Source organism: Salvelinus namaycush, unplaced genomic scaffold (genome assembly GCF_016432855.1).
Source record: "Salvelinus namaycush isolate Seneca unplaced genomic scaffold, SaNama_1.0 Scaffold380, whole genome shotgun sequence".
NCBI classification, from domain to species: Eukaryota; Metazoa; Chordata; class Actinopteri; order Salmoniformes; family Salmonidae; genus Salvelinus; species Salvelinus namaycush.
The window spans coordinates 16,982-33,962 of NW_024060786.1; positions in this window are offsets into that span (position 1 = coordinate 16,982).

The following is a 16,981-nucleotide window of genomic DNA, read 5'->3' on the forward strand; positions in this document are numbered from 1 at the left end:
ACTCATGCTGCCAAACATACCCTTGTAAAACTGACCATCCTACCAATCCTCGACTTCGGTGATGTCATTTACAAAATAGCCTCCAAAACCCTACTCAATAAATTGGATGCAGTCTATCACAGTGCCATCCGTTTTGTCACCAAAGCCCCATACACTACCCACCACTGCGACCTGTACACTCTCGTTGGTTGGCCCTCGCTTCATACTCGTCGCCAAACCCACTGGCTCCAGGTCATCTACAAGACCCTGCTAGGTAAAGTCCACCCTTATCTCAGCTCGCTGGTCACCATAGCAGCACCTACCTGTAGCACGCGCTCCAGCAGGTATATCTCTCTGGTCACCCCCAAAACCAATTCTTCCTCCTTCCAGTTCTCTGCTGCCAATGACTGGAACGAACTACAAAAATCTCTGAAACTGGAAACACTTATCTCCCTCACTAGCTTTAAGCACCAGCTGTCAGGGCAGCTCACAGATTACTGCACCTGTACATAGCCCATCTATAATTTAGCCCAAACAACTACCTCTTTACCTACTGTATTTATTTATTTATTTTGCTCCTTTGCACCCCATTATTTCTATCTCTACTTTGCACTTTCTTCCACTGCAAACCAACCATTCCAGTGTTTTTTTACTTGCTATATTGTATTTACTTCACCACCATGGCCTTTTTTATATTTTTATTTATATATGTTTGCCTTCACCTCCCTTATCTCACCTCACTTGCTCACATTGTATATAGACTTATTGTTCACTGTATTATTGACTGTATGTTTGTTTTACTCCATGTGTAACCATGTGTTGTTGTATGTGTCGAACTGCTTTGCTTTATCTTGGCCAGGTCGCAATTGTAAATGAGAACTTGTTCTCAACTAGCCTACCTGATTAAATAAAGGTGAAATAAATAAAAATAAAATAAAAAATGGTTGATGATATTACTAGATATTATCTAGCGTGTCCTGCTGGATAATATATATAATCTGACTGAGCATACAAGCATCTAAGTATTTGACTTAGCGGTGGTAGGCAGAAGCAGGCGCGTAAACATTCATTCAAACAGCACTTTCGTTCGTTTTGCCAGCAGCTCTTCGTTGTGCGTCAAGCATTGCGCTGTTTATGACTTCAAGCCTATCAACTCCCGAGATGAGGCTGGTGTAACCGATGTGAAATGGCTAGCTAGTTAGCGCATGCTAATAGCATTTCAAACGTCACTCGCTCTGAGACTTGGAGTGGTTATTTCCCTTGCTCTGCATGGGTAACGCTGCTTCGATGGTGGCTGTTGTCGTTGTGTTGCTGGTTCGAGCCCAGGGAGGAGCGAGGAGAGGGACGGAAGCTATACTGCTACACTGGCAATACTAAAGTGCCTATAAGAACATCCAATAGTCAAAGGTTAGTGAAATACAAATGGTATAGAGAGAAATAGTCCTATAATTCCTATAATAACTACAACCTAAAACTTCTTACCTGGGAATATTGAAGACTCATGTTAAAAGGAACCACCAGCTTTCATATGTTCTCATGTTCTGAGCAAGGAACTTAAACGTTAGCTTTCTTACATGGCACATATTGCACTTTTACTTTCTTCTCCAACACTTTGTTTTTGCATTATTTCAACCAAATTGAACATGTTTCATTATTTACTTGAGGCAAGATTGATTTTATTGATGTCTTATATTAAGTTAAAATAAGTGTTCATTCAGTATTGTTGTAATTGTCATTACTACAAGTAAATGTAAAAAAAAAATGATCGGCTTTTTTGGTCGTCCAATAATCGGTATCGATATCTGCGTTGAAAAATCATAATCGGTCGACCTCTAGTTAAGGCTGCTACAATATCATTGAGTTACACAGCTACTTTAGCTGTACTTTAGCTACAGCTTTTAAATGTTATAAAACAGCATTCAACATGAGGCAGACAGATCTTACATTTCTCCAGTGTGTCAGCAAGCTCCTTCTGGTTCATTTTCCTCAGGACGTGCAGTGTGATCTTCAGAGCCCCCTCTCTGGCACTGCTCTCCTGCTTCTCATCTTCAGCATCCACCACTTCCTTATCCTGCTTCTGACTCTCAAAGCCTTCTGGGAGTTCTGGACTAAGAATCCTCTTGAACATCTTCAGCTCGTTCTTCACAAATGTCATAATTTTCTCTTCAAGCATCTGGAATAAATCAAGTAAATTAGTTAAACAAGAGAAGAAATGCTTTCTCATGAACACATTAATGAATGATTGACAGATCAACTTTACTTGAGGTAAACAAAAACAAATGTACATAACAGGACCACATACACTGAATATGGAGGCCAGGTCTGTTTGATGACTCTGGGAAGAATGACCACTGAGAATCTCTGACTCTGATCTCTCCTGTTGGTTTCTGTGGACAAAACATGAGATTACATCTCCTCATCCAGGGAGTACACACACACACACACACACACACGCACACGGAATGTTGTGTTTGATTATTATTGTTTTAGGACTATGAAAATGGACAAAAGGATTAGCTTATGGATTATGAAAACAACAAATAGAAATGGGAAAATGGGAGAGAAATGACTAGAGACAGTGTTGTTTAACTCACTGACCATGACCCATGAGTTCTTCTTACCTTTGTTCAGTAGAAAAGTCTCCCTCTCTAAAGTTTAGAGGTAGTTCCATAGACCAGTCACTCTTCATGGACACACAGCTGGGTACAGGGGAGGCTGGTCTCTCCTGCTTGATTGGGCTTCAACACAAGAGACAAACATTACATCTCTCATCTACTCTGAGCTCAGATGGGGAAACAGAAGAAGAGTTTCATTCCAAAAAGCTATATATCCATTTTCAGAAATGTTCGTAAATGAGCTTTTATTCTTTAAAGAAGTTACGTTTATGTTAAGTTATGTTTTTTTGCTAAATGAGGAGATGGCACGTGGGTACCTGCTTCTATAAGCCAATGAGGAGATGGCACGTGGGTACCTGCTTCTATAAACCAATGAGGAGATGCAGCGCGAACTGCGTCACAAATAGAACTGACTTCCAGACGCTCGTTGGCGCGCGCGTGCAGTGTGTCATTTTTAATAACGAAATTAATTCAGCGACGCGAGCGTTGTAGTCAGCCCCGCTAAAAGGCTGGTGTCGTTACTCTGCCTTCTCCGGGGGCATGTTGAGGTAAATTTACTAACCGGGAGGGTTGAATTATGTAATTTATTGGTGAACTGGAAGACGCACTCTTGTCTTTTCTATTCTGAGGTTGTTTACTCGCAATATCAGATATTAAGATGTTTTTTTATAATGAATGTATACTGAGGTTGAGGCTCTGACTAGTGATTATTTACCCGGTGTTCAATACCTCCTATTGAGGCGCCCTGAAAATAATATTCAAAAGATTGGTCCTTGGACACAGAGGGGTTAATTCTTGCGACTACAGGGGGTGCTGTTCCGAATTAGCATTTTGTCGTCTCCAAATTAAACTGCCTAGTACTCAATTCTTGCTCGTACAATATGCATATTATTAATTCTATTGGATAGAAAACACTTTCTAGTTTCATACAACGTTGAAATGATGTCTGTGGGTGACCCAGAACTCTTTCTACAGCGAAATCCATGACAGACAGTGAAAGGTCTGAGAGCGAAGCTCTGGTTTCAGATCAGTTTTTAAGGTCTCTGTCTATCCTATGGAACGACACGAACTGCACCCGCCTTCCCCTGGATGTCAGTAACCAATGAGAAGTGGAATGGGCCTTCTAGGTAGCTCTCAGAGGTTATAAAAGACCAAGGAGTGAGAGTAGCCCCCCTTTCGACGCTCGCCCTTACGCAGGAAGGGACCTCCGGATGCCATTTTCACAGGCTCGGTTATCAACTTGAAATGTATCCGTCTGTAATTTAATTCGATATAGGACTTAGAAACATCATAAGGTAGTTAATTTAAACCGTTTTATAGCAATTTATATCCGTTTAGTGCGATTTTGATGCATTTCTATGTGAAGCACCGGGCACATTTCGGGGTCCCGGTCGAACGTTAGCGGGCATTTAGACGGACAAAGGACATCTTTCGACCAAAAGAAGATTAAACCCAAGAAAGAATACATTGCCCAAGAATCTGATGGAAGAACAGCTCAAAGTAAGCAATATTTAATATGATAAATCGTTGTTCTGTCGAAATATTTTAAACGCATATTTCGCCATTTTGTTTGGTATAGCTTCACTTGGCGAACCCTGTATTGAAAAGTAAGGATAATTTTAAAAATGTAAGTCAGCGGTTGCATTAAGAACTAATTTGTCTTTCGATTCCTGTCAACTCTGTATTTTTTAGTCAAGTATATGATTAGCTTTCGATTAAACTAGATCACTCTGAAAGCTGACGTCCCTCATTTTGATGCTTGAGTTGTGACTATTTCCATTGTATAACCACGGTTTTGTATGGCTAAATATGCACATTTTCGAACAAACTGTATATGTATGTTGTAAAATGATGTTACAGGAGTGTCATCGGAAGAATTCTGAGAAGGTTAGTGAAAAAATTAATATATTTTGGCGATGATAACGTTATAGCTCCCTTTGCCTTGAATTCATGCTCTACTAACGTTTGCACATGTGGTATGCTAACTTATCGATTTATTGTGTTTTCGCTGAAAAACGCTTAGAAAATCTGAAATATGGTCTGAAATCACAAGAACTGTGTCTTTCCATTGCTATGCTTTGTCTATTTTTATGAAATGTTTTATGATGAGTAAATTGGTCATACACGTTGCTCTATCTAGTAATTCTAGTCGATTTGTGATGGTCGGTGCAATTGTAAACTGTGATTTCTACCTGAAATATGCACTTTTTTCTAACAACACCTATCCTATACCATAAATATGTTATCAGACTGTCATCTGATGAGTTTTTTTCTTGGTTTGTTGCTATCAATATCTTAGTTTAGCCGAATTGGTGATAGCTAGTGGTGGAGAGAGAAAATGGTGGACAAAGAAAGATGGTGTATTTTGCTAACGTGGTTAGCTAATAGATTTACATATTGTGTCTTCCCTGTAAAACATTTTAAAAAACAGAAATGATGGGTTTATTCACAAGATCTGTATCTTTCATCTGGTGTCTTGGACTTGTGATTTAATGATATTTAGATGCTACTATTTACTTGTGAAGCTATGCTAGCGATGCTAATCAGTGTGGGGGGGGTGGGGGGTGATCCCGGATCCGGGTTGGTGACTCGTTAAAGGTTAAACACTAAAGTTACCGTCCATCTAGTGAAGAGAGGAGAACCGGACAGAGGTAGCCAGCATCCGTCAACGAGAGAGGGAGAAGCCCTCCACGGATTTAACAGGTGGAAGAAACAACCGGGGAGCTCCATCGGTCCACAAGAAATGCAGGCAGCCAGTGATGATGTAGTGGTAGCTATGGTAACTAGGATGCTGCTGGTTTCGTAGCTAGCTAACTTACCTAGCTGTACCGACTAGCTTGGCTAGCTAGCAGGTCGTTCGTCTGTCCCTCGTCTCGATGATGAATCCGGAGAACCACAAAATGAAACAAGGACAGAGAGTGAAAAGGATCTGGCTACACTCATACTGTCCCTGACCGTAAAGAAAAAAGCAAATTGAACACTGAACTTCGGTGTCTCAACACTGTAGTGAACTCCGTCGTTATTCCCCAAGATCACCTCAGTCAACTCTGCGCGTAACCGGACAATATGCTTGGCGCCACACCGTACGTGGACGCGGACAGTTCTGTACGGGGACGCGGACAGTTCTGTACGGGAACGCGGACAGTTCCAGAACGCGGACATGAGCAGTGCAACACAATCAACTAAACCCAGTCTTTACAGTGGGTTACATTAGTAATATTCATTTTTTATTATTATGTAAAACAAACATTCTATGTTTTTTTATAACAATATGTTGAGATCTGGGTCCATATCGTCAAAGTGTCTCAGAGTAGAAAATTGCTCGTATAAGTGCTGAGAATAAAGACATTTTACACTTATGGGTATAAATTAAAGCTATGCATGAAATCTCTAGTCCCACCTAGTCAGCAGATATTTTGGACACCTCGTGAGCTGTCCTAAGTAGTTAAGAGTTAACAGCAGGTGTCTTGACATGCAGTGAGTCAGTGGTTCCTGCGCCACATGTAATTGCATTGCAGTAGTTAAAAATAATGTTTTTATATTTCTATGTGATCAACCCATAAATAATATAGACCTACATGCAACAGTATGTCTTGTGCTTTTGGCAATGATTTATGTATAATAATTATGTATAACAAGTGATACCATGTATAACTGCATAGCATTTTGTCTTCATTTTGGCAGATTAACTCATGCTTATTTCTGAAGATTAACTCAGGTTGGAGTTGGAGCTGTGACCGAAAGGTGGCTGGTTCGAATCCCGGGCCGGGCGCTGGAAAAAACTGGTGGAATTGATCTGACCACTGGAGGGCTGCTGGGTTCACATCCTCAAAACATGAACCTTTTGTTGATCAGAACTCTAGAGGTTCATCTTCACTGAACCCAAAAATATATATCACTTTTATTAATTTCATATTTTAAGGAAGTGATAGAAGCCTTTTTGGCTCTATAAGGAACCTTATTTTCTAAACACGTTTTTCTTTTGATGATTTAATTATCTACATCATGTTATTTCAAGTTCTCCCTTTGGAGCGCAACATCACATTGTTAAAAAATATTCCTAAATTGGGCATGGCTATAAATTGGGCAATTGAAGGTATCTAGGGAGTAATATGTGTTAGATGTAAATGAACATTGTATGCAACGTCGTAGGCAACATTATTGGCAAGGGACTTGATGCCTACTATGCCAAAGATATTTAGAGTTGTTAAACGGGTGTGAAGAGTGTGTTGATATAACGGTTATATTGTCAAAAATCTGCTTGTAACAACGATCAGAATTGGTTAAAAAAAATATGCATTCCATTATATTAGGCAATAATTAAGAGTAGGCAAAGTGGTCGTGTCGTGAAAATTCTATCAAATGTCTCACATTGCAACGAGTACAGTCAGGGTGCCGTGGAACCCCTGCAGTACCTCCTCAGACCCCGGATTGAGAACCCCTGCAGTACCTCCACAGACCCCGGATTGAGAACCCCTGCAGTACCTCCACAGACCCCGGATTGAGAACCCCTGCAGTACCTCCACAGACCCCGGATTGAGAACCCCTGCAGTACCTCCACAGACCCCGGATTGAGAACCCCTGCAGTACCTCCAAAGACCCCGGACTGAGAACCCCTGCAGTACCTCCACAGACCCCGGATTGAGAACCCCTGCAGTACCTCCACAGACCCCGGACTGAGAACCCCTGCAGTACCTCCACAGACCCCGGATTGAGAACCCCTGCAGTACCTCCACAGACCCCGGATTGAGAACCCCTGCTGTACCTCCACAGACCCCGGACTGAGAACCCCTGCAGTACCTCCACAGACCCCGGATTGAGAACCCCTGCAGTACCTCCACAGACCCCGGATTGAGAACCCCTGATTTAGCAGATGCTCTTGTCCAGAGTTATTTACAGTAAGTGCATTCATCTTAAGATAGAGATTTATTTTGGAAATGAACTTAATGAATTCTTCATAAAATTGTTATCTCACCTCTTAGCTTTGGTGTCATGTCCCCCAGAGAGATGCATTTTAGAGGCAGGGCCCCTCTCCTCTCTCTCCCCAGAGAGACTCATTTAACAGCACAGACCCCTAAACAGAGATCCAGCATGTTGGTTGTGGTTAACACAGTGACAACTAAACAGAGATCCAACATGTTGGTTGTGGTTAACACAGTGACAACTAAACAGAGATCCAACATGTTGGTTGTGGTTAACACAGTGACAACTAAACAGAGATCCAGCATGTTGGTTGTGGTTAACACAGTGACAACTAAACAGAGATCCAGCATGTTGGTTGTGGTTAACACAGTGACAACTAAACAGAGATCCAACATGTTGGTTGTGGTTAACACAGTGACAACTAAACAGAGATCCAACATGTTGGTTGTGGTTAACACAGTGACAACTAAACAGAGATCCAGCATGTTGGTTGTGGTTAACACAGTGACAACTAAACAGAGATCCAGCATGTTGGTTGTGGTTAACACAGTGACAACTAAACAGAGATCCAGCATGTTGGTTGTGGTTAACACAGTGACAACTAAACAGAGATCCAGCATGTTGGTTGTGGTTAACACAGTGACAACTAAACAGAGATCCAGCATGTTGGTTGTGGTTAACACAGTGACAACTAAACAGAGATCCAGCATGTTGGTTGTGGTTAACACAGTGACAACTAAACAGAGATCCAACATGTTGGTTGTGGTTAACACAGTGAAAACTAAACAGAGATCCAACATGTTGGTTGAGGTTAACACAGTGACAACTAAACAGAGATCCAACATGTTGGTTGTGGTTAACACAGTGACAACTAAACAGAGATCCAGCATGTTGGTTGTGGTTAACACAGTGACAACTAAACAGAGATCCAGCATGTTGGTTGTGGTTAACACAGTGACAACTAAACAGAGATCCAACATGTTGGTTGTGGTTAACACAGTGACAACTAAACAGAGATCCAGCATGTTGGTTGTGGTTAACACAGTGACAACTAAACAGAGATCCAGCATGTTGGTTGTGGTTAACACAGTGACAACTAAACAGAGATCCAACATGTTGGTTGTGGTTAACACAGTGACAACTAAACAGAGATCCAGCATGTTGGTTGTGGTTAACACAGTGACAACTAAACAGAGATCCAGCATGTTGGTTGTGGTTAACACAGTGACAACTAAACAGAGATCCAACATGTTGGTTGTGGTTAACACAGTGACAACTAAACAGAGATCCAGCATGTTGGTTGTGGTTAACACAGTGACAACTAAACAGAGATCCAGCATGTTGGTTGTGGTTAACACAGTGACAACTAAACAGAGATCCAGCATGTTGGTTGTGGTTAACACAGTGACAACTAAACAGAGATCCAACATGTTGGTTGTGGTTAACACAGTGACAACTAAACAGAGATCCAACATGTTGGTTGTGGTTAACACAGTGACAACTAAACAGAGATCCAGCATGTTGGTTGTGGTTAACACAGTGACAACTAAACAGAGATCCAGCATGTTGGTTGTGGTTAACACAGTGACAACTAAACAGAGATCCAGCATGTTGGTTGTGGTTAACACAGTGACAACTAAACAGAGATCCAACATGTTGGTTGTGGTTAACACAGTGACAACTAAACAGAGATCCAGCATGTTGGTTGTGGTTAACACAGTGACAACTAAACAGAGATCCAGCATGTTGGTTGTGGTTAACACAGTGACAACTAAACAGAGATCCAACATGTTGGTTGTGGTTAACACAGTGACAACTAAACAGAGATCCAACATGTTGGTTGTGGTTGACACAGTGACAACTAAACAGAGATCCAGCATGTTGGTTGTGGTTAACACAGTGACAACTAAACAGAGATCCAGCATGTTGGTTGTGGTTAACACAGTGACAACTAAACAGAGATCCAGCATGTTGGTTGTGGTTAACACAGTGACAACTAAACAGAGATCCAACATGTTGGTTGTGGTTAACACAGTGACAACTAAACAGATATCCAACATGTTGGTTGTGGTTAACACAGTGACAACTAAACAGAGATCCAGCATGTTGTTTGTGGTTAACACAGTGACAACTAAACAGAGATCCAACATGTTGGTTGTGGTTGACACAGTGACAACTAAACAGAGATCCAGCATGTTGGTTGTGGTTAACACAGTGACAACTAAACAGAGATCCAGCATGTTGGTTGTGGTTAACACAGTGACAACTAAACAGAGATCCAACATGTTGGTTGTGGTTGACACAGTGACAACTAAACAGAGATCCAGCATGTTGGTTGTGGTTAACACAGTGACAACTAAACAGAGATCCAACATGTTGGTTGTGGTTAACACAGTGACAACTAAACAGAGATCCAGCATGTTGGTTGTGGTTAACACAGTGACAACTAAACAGAGATCCAGCATGTTGGTTGTGGTTAACACAGTGACAACTAAACAGAGATCCAGCATGTTGGTTGTGGTTGACACAGTGACAACTAAACAGAGATCCAACATGTTGGTTGTGGTTAACACGGTGGCAACTAAACAGAGATCCAACATGTTGGTTGTGGTTAACACAGTGACAACTAAACAGAGATCCAACATGTTGGTTGTGGTTAACACAGTGACAACTAAACAGAGATCCAGCATGTTGGTTGTGGTTGACACAGTGACAACTAAACAGAGATCCAGCATGTTGGTTGTGGTTAACACAGTGACAACTAAACAGAGATCCAACATGTTGGTTGTGGTTAACACAGTGACAACTAAACAGAGATCCAACATGTTGGTTGTGGTTAACACAGTGACAACTAAACAGAGATCCAACATGTTGGTTGTGGTTAACACGGTGACAACTAAACAGAGATCCAACATGTTGGTTGTGGTTAACACAGTGACAACTAAACAGAGATCCAACATGTTGGTTGTGGTTAACACAGTGACAACTAAACAGAGATCCAGCATGTTGGTTGTGGTTGACACAGTGACAACTAAACAGAGATCCAGCATGTTGGTTGTGGTTAACACAGTGACAACTAAACAGAGATCCAACATGTTGGTTGTGGTTAACACAGTGACAACTAAACAGAGATCCAACATGTTGGTTGTGGTTAACACAGTGACAACTAAACAGAGATCCAACATGTTGGTTGTGGTTAACACAGTGACAACTAAACAGAGATCCAGCATGTTGGTTGTGGTTAACACAGTGACAACTAAACAGAGATCCAACATGTTGGTTGTGGTTAACACAGTGACAACTAAACAGAGATCCAACATGTTGGTTGTGGTTAACACAGTGACAACTAAACAGAGATCCAGCATGTTGGTTGTGGTTAACACAGTGACAACTAAACAGAGATCCAACATGTTGGTTGTGGTTAACACAGTGACAACTAAACAGAGATCCAACATGTTGGTTGTGGTTAACACAGTGACAACTAAACAGAGATCCAACATGTTGGTTATGGTTAACACAGTGACAACTAAACAGAGATCCAACATGTTGGTAGTGGTTAACACAGTGACAACTAAACAGAGATCCAACATGTTGGTTGTGGTTAACACAGTGATAACTAAACAGAGATCCAACATGTTGGTTGTGGTTAACACAGTGACAACTAAACAGAGATCCAACATGTTGGTTGTGGTTAACACAGTGACAACTAAACAGAGATCCAACATGTTGGTTGTGGTTAACACAGTGACAACTAAACAGAGATCCAACATGTTGGTTGTGGTCAACTAAACAGAGATCCAGCATGTTGGTTGTGGTTAACACAGTGACAACTAAACAGAGATCCAACATGTTGGTTGTGGTTAACACAGTGACAACTAAACAGAGATCCAACATGTTGGTTGTGGTTAACACAGTGACAACTAAACAGAGATCCAACATGTTGGTTGTGGTTAACACAGTGACAACTAAACAGAGATCCAGCATGTTGGTTGTGGTTAACACAGTGACAACTAAACAGAGATCCAGCATGTTGGTTGTGGTTAACACAGTGACAACTAAACAGAGATCCAGCATGTTGGTTGTGGTTAACACAGTGACAACTAAACAGAGATCCAGCATGTTGGTTGTGGTTAACACAGTGACAACTAAACAGAGATCCAACATGTTGGTTGTGGTTAACACAGTGACAACTAAACAGAGATCCAACATGTTGGTTGTGGTTAACACAGTGACAACTAAACAGAGATCCAACATGTTGGTTGTGGTTAACACAGTGACAACTAAACAGAGATCCAACATGTTGGTTGTGGTCAACACAGTGACAACTAAACAGAGATCCAACATGTTGGTTGTGGTTAACACAGTGACAACTAAACAGAGATCCAACATGTTGGTTGTGGTTAACACAGTGACAACTAAACAGAGATCCAGCATGTTGGTTGTGGTTAACACAGTGACAACTAAACAGAGATCCAGCATGTTGGTTGTGGTTAACACAGTGACAACTAAACAGAGATCCAGCATGTTGGTTGTGGTTAACAGAGTGACAACTAATTCTTGAAGGTCAATTGTTCTATTTGATTCATTTTCTCTTAGAAATAAAACATTTACTATCAGATACATCCAACAGTCAGGTGATTGTCACGCCCTGGCCTTAGGCATCTTTATTTTCTGTAATATTTTGGTTAGGTCAGGGTGTGACAGGGGGGATGTTTGTGTATTTGTCTCGTATTGGGTGGTTGTATGGTATAGGGGGTTTTGGGTAGAGTGTATGGGTTTGTGTTGAGTGTAGGTGTCTAGATATGTCTATGGTTGCCTGAATGGTTCTCAATCAGAGACAGCTGTCATTCATTGTCTCTGATTGGGAGCCATATTTAAGGCAGCCATAGGCATTAGGCTATTGTGGGTAATTGTCTATGTCTATGTTGCATGTGTGCACGTAGGTTTGTAGCTTCACGGTCGTTTGTTGTTTTTGTATTAGTTTGTAAAAGTGTTTGTTTCGTCTTTGTTATAATTAAAGAAGATGTATTCGTATCACGCTGCGCCTTGGTCCTCTCTTCCCTCATCAAGACGATCGTGACAGAATTACCCACCACAAAAGGACCAAGCAGCGTGTCAAGCAGCGTGTCAAGCAGCAGCAGGAGCAATATACACAGGATTCATGGACTAGGGAGGAGATATTGGACGGTAAGGGACCTTGGGCACAACCGGGAGAATATAGCCTCCCTCGTGAAGAGCTGGAGGCAGCTAAAGCCGAGAGGAGGCGATATGAGGAGGCAGCACGGAAGCAAGGCTGGAAGCCCGCAAGTCAAACCCAAAAATTTATTGGGGGGGGCTATAACGGAGTGTGGCGAAGTCAGGTAGGAGACCTGCGCCAACTCCCTATGCTTATCGTGAAGTGCGAAAGTACGGGCAGACAACGTGTTATGCGGTAGAGCGCATGGTGTCTCCTGTACGTGTGCATAGCCCGGTGTGGGTTATTCCACCTCCCCGCACTGGCAGGGCTAGATTGGGCATTGAGCCAGGTGCCATGAAGCCGGCTCAAGGCATCTGGTCTCCAGTGCGTCTCCTCGGGCCGGCTTACATGGCACCAGCCTTACGCATGGTGTCCCCGGTTCGCCAACACAGCCCAGTGCGGGTTATTCCACCTCCCCGCACTGGTCGGGCTACGGGGAGCATTCAACCAGGTAAGGTTGGGCAGGCTCAGTGCTCAAGGGAGCCAGTACGCCTGCACGGTCCGGTATATCCGGCGCCACCTCCCCGCACCAGCCCAGTACCACCAGTGCCAACACCACGCACCAAGCCTCCTGTGCGTCTCCAGAGCCCTGTTCCTCCTCCACGCACTAGCCCTATGGTGCGTGTCTCCAGCCCGGTACCACCAGTTCCGGCACCACGCACAAAGCCTCCTGTGCCTCTCCAGAGTCCTGTGCGTCCTGTTGCTGCTCCCCGCACTAGCCTTGAGGTGCGTGTCCTTAGCCCGGTACCTCCAGTTCCGGTACCACGCACCAGGCCTACTGTGCGCCTCAGCCGGCCAGAGTCTGCCGTCTGCCCAGTGCCGCCTGCACTGCCCGTCTGTCCAGAGCCGTCAGAGCTGCCCGTCTGTCCCGAGCCGTCAGAGCTGCCCGTCTGTCCCGAGCCGTCAGAGCCGCCCGTCTGTCCCGAGCCGCCAGAGCCATCCGCCAGACAGGATCAGCCAGAGCCGTCAGCCAGCCATGACCAGCCAGAGCCGTCAGCCAGCCATGACCAGCCAGAGCCGTCAGCCAGCCATGACCAGCCAGAGCCGTCAGCCAGCCATGACCAGCCAGAGCCGTCAGCCAGCCATGATCTGCCAGAGCCGTCAGCCAGCCATGATCTGCCAGAGCCGTCAGCCAGCCAGGATCTGCCAGAGCCGTCAGCCAGCCAGGATCTGCCAGAGCCGTCAGCCAGCCAGGATCTGCCAGAGCCGCCAGTCAGCCAGGATCTGCCAGAGCCGCCAGCCAGCCAGGATCTGCCAGAGCCGCCAGCCAGCCAGGATCTGCCAGAGCCGCCAGCCAGCCAGGATCTGCCAGAGCCGCCAGCCAGCCAGGATCTGCCAGAGCCGCCAGCCAGCCAGGATCTGCCAGAGCCGCCAGTCAGCCAGGATCTGCCAGAGCCACCTAAGGGGGTATTAACTATGGTGGAGTGGGGGCCACGTCCCGCACCCGAGCCGCCGCCGTAGGAAGGCCCACCCGGACCCTCCCCTTCTGTGTCAGGTTTTGCGGCCGGAGTCCGCACCTTTGGGGGGGGGGGTACTGTCACGCCCTGGCCTTAGGCATCTTTATTTTCTGTAATATTTTGGTTAGGTCAGGGTGTGACAGGGGGGATGTTTGTGTATTTGTCTCGTATTGGGTGGTTGTATGGTATAGGGGGTTTTGGGTAGAGTGTATGGGTTTGTGTTGAGTGTAGGTGTCTAGATATGTCTATGGTTGCCTGAATGGTTCTCAATCAGAGACAGCTGTCATTCATTGTCTCTGATTGGGAGCCATATTTAAGGCAGCCATAGGCATTAGGCTATTGTGGGTAATTGTCTATGTCTATGTTGCATGTGTGCACGTAGGTTTGTAGCTTCACGGTCGTTTGTTGTTTTTGTATTAGTTTGTAAAAGTGTTTGTTTCGTCTTTGTTATAATTAAAGAAGATGTATTCGTATCACGCTGCGCCTTGGTCCTCTCTTCCCTCATCAAGACGATCGTGACAGTGATTTAATTAATAGATAACTAATAATAATAATACCAATATAATAAGAGTAATATTATATAATAATAATAATGTCTCACTTTCTCTTTTAATAATGTCTCTCATTCTAGTGTGTTGCTTTGTTCAACAGGTCTGATATTATTCTGCTGTTACTGAATTCAGTTCATAATAACAATGTAAAGTCTGTTCAGTGGTTTCATACCAAACTACACAGGAAGCAGGAGATCATTGTCATTTAGAAAACAACAAATGTTCTGATATTCTGAAAGATGATTTACAACTATGATACATTAACATTTTGACAAATTGTAAAATAACCACGATATACGAATCGTATAATACGATATATGAACAATATGTTATTGAATGTGACTTTTCTACGCCCAGTTAGCGCCATTTTGTATGATTGAACTGTCACGTAGCTGTCCCAGGTGAAATGGACTGTTAGATCTGAGTGTTTTACTGTCATTCACTATACTAAAATAACACCATACATTTAATGTCTCTACACACTTTACAATAATCCCTGGGAAGATTCTTACCTTGTAGCCTGAATTCACAACCAGAACATGTCAAGTCATTGAGATATTTTCCGTTGTGCTGAGAGAGCACCTTCCTGATGACAAGTGTCTCTGTATCTGTGTTCTAGGTTCAGTTGATCTTTGGATGCAATAATATCTGGTCAAAGTCTAGTGACACAACACCATAGTATATCAGAAACATAACAGCAGTTTAACCGTTGGCCAGTAAAGGACATGGAATACTATAAAACAGGGTTGGTCAACACCATAGTATATCAGAAACATAACAGCAGTTTAACCTTTGGCCAGTAAAGGACATGGAATACTATAAAACAGGGTTGGTCAACACCATAGTATATCAGAAACATAACAGTAGTTTAACCTTTGGTCAGTAAAGGCCATGGCATACTATAAAACAGGGTTGGTCAACACCATAGTATATCAGAAACATAACAGTAGTTTAACCTTTGGTCAGTAAAGGCCATGGAATACTATAACATGTAGAACCATTATGATGATCCAGGTTCATACTATAACATGTAGAACCATTATGATGATCCAGGTTCATACTATAACATGTAGAACCATTATGATGATCCAGGTTCATACTATAACATGTAGAACCATTATGATGATCCAGGTTCATACTATAACATGTAGAACCATTATGATGATCCAGGTTCATACTATAACATGTAGAACCATTATGATGATCCAGGTTCATACTATAACATGTAGAACCATTATGATGATCCAGGTTCATACTATAACATGTAGAACCATTATGATGATCCAGGTTCATACTATAACATGTAGAATCATTATGATGATCCAGGTTCAAAAAAATACTGTATAAAATACTTCATTCAAATACTGAGCTATATTAAATTATTTTATACTAATACAATTGATCAGAGAAAGAGATTTTGTTTACCAAATCATACTTTTTTTCTCAAAGGCAGGGGTAGAATTTGACATTTTTTAAACCTTTCAGCACCTCCCTTGCGAGGATAACAGCACTGAGCCGTTTTCTAAAATGTTTTATGAGTTGGAAAACACATTGGGATCTTAGACCATTCCTCCATTCAGAATCATTCCAAATGGCCAACTACAGGAAGGTAAAGGCACTGATGGAATAAGTACTCAATTGTCATACTTGAGTAAAAGTGAAGATTCCACAAAAGAAAATGACTCAATTAAAAGTGAAAGTTACTAAGTAAAATACTACTTGAGTAAAAGTCTAAAATTTAAATGTACTTAAGTACAGTGGTATAAAAAGTCGAGTAAAAGTAAATGCTATTCATCAAATTCCTTATATTAAGCCAACCAGACGGTACGATTTTCATGTTATTTTTAATTACGGACAGACAGGGGCGTACCAACACTCAGACATAATTTACAAACACAGTAGTTGTGTTTCGTGAGTCCGCCAGATCAGAGGCAGTAGGGATGACAAGGCTTTATATTGATAGGTGCTGTCATTCTGTCCTGCTTGAGGATTCAGAATGTAACCAGTACTTTTAGGTGTCAGGGAATGATAGGTGTTATATTGATAGGTGCCGTCATTCTGTCCTGCTTGAGGATTCAGAATGTAACCAGTACTTTTAGGTGTCAGGGAATGATAGGTGTTATATTGATAGGTGCCGTCATTCTGTCCTGCTTGAGGATTCAGAATGTAACCAGTACTTTTAGGTGTCAGGGAATGATAGGTGTTATATTGATAGGTGCC